We start from the raw sequence: 8,523 nt of genomic DNA, 5'->3' as shown, positions 1-8,523 counted from the left end.
TAAGGCCTAAAATAACCTATCTCATTTTTGAGAGATCACATTCTATTTGGATTCAGCACAGTGATCTCGCTTGATGCCAAAACTCGTAGTGTGCCTCAGTTCATAGGTGCAACACAGCATAACTTTGAAACCATTGATCTTGGAATCGAATCATTAGTACCATTAGCTCCAAATGGGTGGGTGAACCCTAGTCACACCCTTTTTTTGGCCACGAAGACCATCCATCATTTGCGGCCACCCCGTACCGAGGAGTCTTCAAGGTGCTCTAAGTGCATTTTGAGGTCGATCCTTCAAGGGTCATAACTCAGAGCTCATGAGGGCTATCAATGAATCGTTAGAGGAGACAAGTTTGTAAGGATGGAGTGGCTTAGTGTTTTTTTCTAAAATAAGTTAGTGGGAAGGCTTTATTAGAGGGTCTTGGCCAAACTAGTGGGGTGTTTGCCCACGCTCTAATTTTAGAGACACGTAGGTTTTGGAGGGAGATTAGGGGAGCTCTACTACAAATATCCTTACCCTAGCTTGGACCAAGGTTGGTAACTCAAACTTGCTTCTTTTCCATTTCTTTCTTTTAGCATGGTTAAGCAAATATGCAAGTGTGGAGTTTATCAATGGAGTATGCATTGCATTGCATTGTGGAGTAGCATTCATGTGAGTGCTTGAATGGTGTTCATTCCATGTAGATTAGTGTGAAACCATTGTACATCTTGTTGTATTGTGTGGAGTATTGTGAGTATGAGGTTTGGATTTCATCTATTTCCTTGTTGTATTATGGGTGTTGATATTGTGTTGTGAAAATGTGATGTGCTATTGAAAATTTCTTGTTTTATTTCTACTTGGTTTTGTTTTCTTGTTTTGTGCTTGAGTATTGTTATTGACATGGGAGTTACACTCACCCTTGTGGGAAGGGAAGAGAAGTCCAGGGTGAAGGGCTTAAGTTGGGTTTGAAAAATGTATAGAGAACCTTGGAGTATGGGCTCCATTGTATGCCATAACATTTCATATCTTGCTGGGGGTGATAAGGAAAGTATGGTGTAGAAAGGAAGTTTGAGGAGTTACAACTGATGGTAGTGGGTTTGGAGGAGGAAATGTGGAGGCCCCGAGAGGGCATTAAATGGTTCATTTATGATAGCCCTGAGAGGGCATGAAATTTGGTGAATTATGATAGCCCCGAGAGGGCATGAAAGTTGTTTATTGCAAATATGGTTTGGTATGGAAAGTCTCCATTTTAGAACACACCTTCACCCTATGTTTATGGTTCCATCTATGAAGCCATTGTGAAATATTCTTGGGGGGAAATTGTTCAAGTTTGAAATGTAATGTTTATGCATTGAAAGATTGTATGTGTATCCTAGTTTGAGCCTTGTTCCCTAGCGTGGGGGTGGTCTCTTTGAGGCCTATGGTTGGGTGGAAAGCACCCATGGTCCTTGTTATTTTGTTGTGTTGCATATGTAGATTTGTGTCCAAGGGAGCAATGGAAATGGCTTGGAATGATCATCTTGCAGATTGATGTTGGATGAGAAAACTTGACATTGTGCCCTCATTTGTGAAGGAGGATTCACCAGCTTGTTCATGTTCTCAACGATCATGTTGGACAATGTACTCATTGTCCATATCTTTCAATCTCCACGTTCCTTATGATTTTGAAAAGTCCCTTATGTTGCCCCATTGTGATGGAAGGAGATTGTATCATTGTTACCTAATGTACGTGTAGAAGAAATAATTAATAAGGTTTTATATGCATGTTTCATTTGGAGTTTATATTGTTATGAAAGCATTGGCACGAGTCATAGATTTGCTTTGACATCATTTTTATCATTTGAAAATGTGAAAGAAAGTTTTCTCATTGTGGTATTGTAAATGACTAGTTGATAATAACAATCCATAGATGTTATGTGATACCATTGATTGTATAAATTTAAAACTTAGTAGATTGCTTACAATCTTGTTGTGCACTCAATAATTTGGAAGGAAAATTTTATGTTCATATCACATGCATGGATAACATTGATTTTAATTACCAAGCTTAATGCAATTCTAAGAAAGGAAATCATCAAATTAATTTTATGATATAACAAAATGAAGTTTGTTGTAAGAGAAGACATAATAAAATCTATGAGATACATTGATGTACACATGCATTTTCCTCTCTAGAAAATGTATGGTAAAGGCAAATAAATCCCTTCCTTAATAAAGAGTAATAAAATATTAAAGAATATTCCCAAATTCTAGACTGCTATCCAATAAAAATAAAAATAATAATAGCATATAGAGAGTAATGAGTGTCCTAGACTAATATATTTTCTAAGTGATAGAATGGTACACATTACAATCTTGTGACCTCTAAGTCACATCCAACACTCAAATAATAAATTAGTAATTAAATAAATAAAGGCATATTAGTGTGCATGTTAGAGAATATGACAAATTTAAAAATTTAACTCAAAAATAAAATAAAAGCCAAGATTGATTGGATGTACATATAATAGGGTTTTAAGATGAAGTAAGTTGTCGGGATGATGGGATTGGAGAATCAAGGATAAGGATGGATGGTGGATTAAAATAATAACTCAAATCTAGTTTTATCTAGTCAATAAAGCACATTGATACATTGATACATATATGTCAGAACGACAAGGTATGTTATATACAAACCTTATTTATATGCTTGCACCTAATCCTTGCATAAAAAATTCATCTAACAAATTTAAATTGACACACTCAATACGATGGTGTAGTAGGATGTGTTTAAATATAGATCGTGAATTATTATTGAGTTAAGTACTTTGAATTGGCCCTTATACTTACTAAGAGTTCCTCATTTTATGTGCTTACTAATTCGTACTATGAAACTACTTTGAATCTTAACATGCTTTGATAATAATAATATTGATAGTGAGAAAGTGAGCTTATGGTGAATAGTTAGATGTAATTTAACATAAAAAGTAAATGTAATAGTATAGTAATTATAGTAATTAAAATAGTAAATGTAAAAGCATGGCAATGTAGCTAGATTAGTTAGTAGTTGATGAGCTAGATAGTTAGTAATTGTCTTTTGTTAGAGTGAGTTTAATTTATGTATTGAAATAGTAATTTTTGTGTTTAGAAAACTATAGTGAGTGCTAGTTTGGTGAGGATGCAATGTTGATAGATAATGAGGATATAGTAATATAGTAATTGTCACATTAATATATATATTGTAATGATTAATGAATGTGTGTACATTGGTAATGAGGATAATAAGTAATTCTGATCCCCTTCCCTTACATGCTAGAATCATGACCTAGTCCATATGATACAACCGACAGACCCTAATAGAATATTAGTATCAGAGGCTTGTTAGGATATGAATTACCTCACTAATTTATGAGTGTTGTATCTTGAACTTGCTCATTTGACTCATGACGCTAACTTGAACTAGACTGTCATCCAATCTATTTGAAAACCACCTGTGACTAAAATGTTAACACCTTCACACTATTCACATGAGTCTTGAACTCCTATTCAATGATAACCTTGTTTTACAATATGTAATTTCTTATGCGACTTCATAAGCCACAAAAAAAATAAAAAATTGTTGTGTTTTTACTAGTAAAATTTAGGGCATGACACATGATCCACGATAAATTGAACAATACTAGATACTAAATTAATATGTATATCATTGTGCACGTAAATGACAAAAATATATACCAAAATACATGTATCCATAGACAAAATTTTACACAAATATAAATCAAAGATCATGTATCCATAGACAAAGTACTCAAATATATATATATCAAAATAGATAGATCCATATACAAAATGTGGTTGATCCTGCCATCAGAATGTGTATAATATCAATGTTTCTGTATACAATGTGGCATATGCCATCTCAAAATGTCTCATGATGCATCCTACGAAAACTATACTATCCTAGGGTGCTGGTGGATGATCAAAATGTAGCCTCTTCACTGCACTAGGTGGATCAGATGCCTCCTACATAAACAAAAAAGGAAAACCCAAATTTAGACTACTAAATTTATATGATTCTATGTATCTAACATTGAATTACTCAAATGCATAATGATCTTTTCTGTATTGGATATTAATACTATCAAAATTTCATAATAAATGCCTCTCTCGTCGACCTCTTGCGCCGGTCAGGAGTCCTCTCGTATGCCCTCAGTAATGCTGGTACCTCTCTGATTGTGGGCTATATATGTTCAAATACCTTTGTCAGATGAATCTACAATTTAAACTATAACATTATAATTCATAGCATGTTAAATTTATAACATATTTAATCATGAATTCAAACTACAACTTACTATTGTAGGTTCCTCCTCAAGAGTGAGTGGCCGCGTCATCAAATCTACATAACTATCCTCGAATCTCATGTGCATTAGGAGTCTCCTATGAGATACAAAATAGTAGTTGTTAATATCACGAAAATTAGTTTTGAATTTATTTATGATGATAAGTGATGCAAGAGCATCCCATGCTCATCAGGGGAACATTGAAGATCCAACGCATTACAGAGGTCATGGAACATCTCTTGAAGTCAATTGGGCAATCCTTGCACCAATTATGGCTCATGGAAGAATACAAAGTTATAATGTTGGACTCATATGTGGAAGAAAGTTGTAATTGGGCATGAGATAGGATTTTAGGATTTCGTATGGTAGATGATCATTTGATAGGTTCATGTAGGTTGTCATGATCATATCTTGTCATTAGACAAGTCAAAACATTCTAGAATTGAATTTTGGGGTTTGAACAAGCAGGCCATGGTTTTTAAGCCATTTTAAGGAGGGTTTTGAAGTTTGGGTGTTTAGGAGTGTGACCAAGACCTATAATCTTGAAAATCCTTAGTGTGTTGGTCCCTTTGTTGAAGCCTTGGTGTGTCTAATTCCTCCTTGTGTGTCCCAGAGTTGAAAGGTACATAAGTGGTGTCCAGAGATTTCTTGGTGAGGAAAGAAAGAGAATCAGTGAGTTGGCCCTTGGGAAGGAAGAAAACTTGTTGTGAAAATGGCTGCTAAAAATCAAATGGCTAGAGAGCTTGAAGAATTGAGAGAAGAGTTGGCAAAAGAGAAAAGAGAGAGGAGAGAACTTGAAGCATCTAGAGTGAGGGAAGAAAGATAGATGAGAAGAGAGAGGTTGAAGCTTATTGCAAGGATAGAATCCTTAGAAAAGGAAAGGCAAGAACCTAGAGGAGAAGAGGTTAGAGGAAGAAATCATGGAGAGAACCATGAAGAAGAAGAGGTTGGTAATGCAAGGCAAGAGCATGAGACAACATATGATCCTGAAGAAAGGAGATTTATGAGAATCATTAAGGCAGTACAAGGTAATGGTGGGAAGAACCATATTGATTTTCCAATATACTAGGGTAAAATGGATAGTGAAGAAGTACTAGGGTGGATAGAGGCCCTTGAGAACTACTTTGATCTTGAAGACATAGAGGCAGATAAGAAGGTAAAAGTAGCAACAACAAGACTGAGAGGAACATCACTCACTTGGTGGACTAGTGTTCAAAATGAGAGAGAGGAAAGGTGGTGTAGGGCACCTAACCTATGTGGTAGGGGGGAACAAGTATCTATGTTGCCGAACACCTTGCCACTCCATGAAAGCGAGGATTCAAGTAGATTAGGAAGTTGGAATAAAGGTTTGGTCCATATTTTACAAGTTGGTCTATGTTTTTTAATAAAGGCACATGTAAGGCCCACAAGCATTTTGGTGTGGTTATAAACCAAGTGACTCCATGGGACCAAAAGGCCTTAGAATAGGGTATTTAGAGTCTAAACAGTATTAGCAAAAAGTGGTTGTTTGTTTGTTTTATGGTTGGGAACGCCTATATGGTTGTTCCAATGGTCATGTAGACCTTTATATATGTCATATGTGATCTCAGTTGAAAGGGCGAGATCAGAGTGTACGGTGGTTTGGAGAAAAAACAATAAAAACTTGAATTTTCTAGAAATTTACTTAGTTGCATTTAATAAATTCATATGACCAATTTTGAGTCAATGGAATAGTTTAGAAAGTTAGGGAATGCATAAAAACTATAGTTTGAAATTTGAATTTCAAATTCAAACTGTCATATTAGTTTTGGAGGGAAAGTAGTAATTTGGTATTTGTTTGATTAAATAAACCTTTGTAACCAACTTGGTTGGTTGGACAAGTGCATATAAGCCTATTTAAGTTGTAATGAATATATGCAAGACATGAATAATTATTGGTATGGAAAAAATCATAGAAATTGTATAGAACAACAATCATACTTTCCTCTGCATCAATTAAAAAAATAAAAAACAAATGATACGTATACATACAATGGGGCTCTCTGTGCGAGTGAAAATCCCTGATGATCTAGGACACCGAATCTGTACAGGCTCATCACCAGTAGCCACACCCTATATACAATAAATAATGTAATTAAATGAGATTACCACAAACATTTTACAAGAATGCATCAATATTTAATCAATTAGAAAACATCTAATTACTTTTCCTTTGTCAATGCATGCTGGCTCACCCCTCGTACTTTGTCCCCCCGAGGTAGGTGGTATCTACAAGATAAAAGAAATATTAGCAACCATATATGCTACAATATCAAATAGAAAAAAGAAATGCGAACACAACATAATGTACCGTAGATGTCTCAAGGCCAAATGAAATGGCCGAGAGTGTAGCATCATCTATCTGTCTGAGCTCCTCCTCGGTCATCAACTAAACATGAATGAAGATCACATACATGTAAAAGTCAGTATGGCTTAAAAATTAAAATTACTCTATTATAAAAATTAACTTTAAATCACATATGTCATAACAAAAAAATGTATACACGTACCGACACCGAAGGAGTCCATGCCTTTGCATTCCCCTGCTCTCTCGCATCAGGGTCTGTAGCCTCTGCACGTGCATCTGGTGTATCCTCATCTAATACAAAATGATACTCAAGAAGATCACCTATGGGACCCAAGCAAATATTCTTGCATGTAATGCAAGTTTGAGGCACACAAACGTGTGATGAGCTAGCCGATGATGAACTGACACCAACATCATCAACACGAGGAGGCAGGACTGACCTAGCTTGAGATATCATTAGGCTACTCAGCCTATGAATGGCTCTGATGGTCTGAGAGCTAGCCTCTGCCATAATATTTGGATGCTGCACTCAAGGAGGGGGGGAGATATCAGGGGGCGGGGGGGGGGGGGGAACAAAAGTGCCAAGTTTCTTCCGCTGGGAAGAGGGTCTATCCTGAGGAGCTCCTAGTCCTAAGCCCATGTTGGGCTTCATGCTCCAATAGTTCACTTTAAGTTTCAACACAAATTTTGCATATAATTTTCTAAGGAAATAAAATGGTATGTCTAAATTTCCATGTGGAGGGATATCAAAGACCATCCACCAATGGTCCCAAAAATTTGCACATATGGTGTCATTTGTGCACCATTTAATCAATAATTTGGTTTTTTTTGGGTCAACTAGTATACCCATTTTTGGGTTAGCAAAAAGGCTTGCCAAATCATCTTTGGTTATGTTGAGGGTTGCGACCTCATCATAATCCAAACCATCATCAAATATCTGGTGCATTTCATCGTGCCAACGAAGAGCGGCATTTTGTTGGTTTGTAAGGGTTTCAATGTTATCCACTACGGTGTTTAACGTGGATAACATAGGAGCTAGTGCAGGTACATTATTGTATGTTCTATGCAAACCTCTCAACTCAGTGAGATTTTCATTTATCAAATCCTCGATTCGAAGAGGGTTTTGAGGAGGTAGAGGATCATTTGGCCGATGGTTTTGTGGGGATACTGGATCGTTTGGTGGTGGGTTGCGAGGAATATTATTCCTTGCCTCAGTGTCATCATTTTGATCAGCCATTCCTATTGAATTGCAAAACGTAATATATATTAAAAAAATCTAAATTTTAACCATTTTTGTCAAAAAAACCGTAGATTCAACTAAAACAAATAAAATCATGTTAAAATCTATTAAATTTAGGTTAAAAATGAGTCGAGGGGGGGGGACATACCTGATATCTGATATCCGATTTGGTATTTGATATCTGATCTGCGATGGCAATACTGGCCCAAATTCATGTAAAATAAGGGCCCGCGGGTCTATGATTTTATTTAATCCAATGCATAGGTATCGGATATCCGATACAATATCGGATATCTAATATTATATCAAATATTCGATATTGTATCGGATATCCGATATAACATTGGATATCCGATATGACACAAATGAGTACAATATATATAATATAACATATAATATATAATATATAATATAACATTTAATATATAATATATATTACATTTTATATATTTTTATATTATATTTTATATTTATTATATTAATTTACCATATATTATAATATAAAATATTATTATTATATTATATTATTATAATTTATAATTTATCATACTTTTTTATTATATATTATATTATAAGATATTACTTTTTATTATTACATTATATCTTATATATATATATATTATATTACATTACTATATATTATAATATATGAAATATTA

This window comes from Cupressus sempervirens, chromosome 5, assembly GCF_028749045.1.
Source record: "Cupressus sempervirens isolate cs-2001-9-10 chromosome 5, ASM2874904v1, whole genome shotgun sequence".
Taxonomy (NCBI): domain Eukaryota; kingdom Viridiplantae; phylum Streptophyta; class Pinopsida; order Cupressales; family Cupressaceae; genus Cupressus; species Cupressus sempervirens.
Note: the sequence above shows the minus strand (reverse complement) of the source record.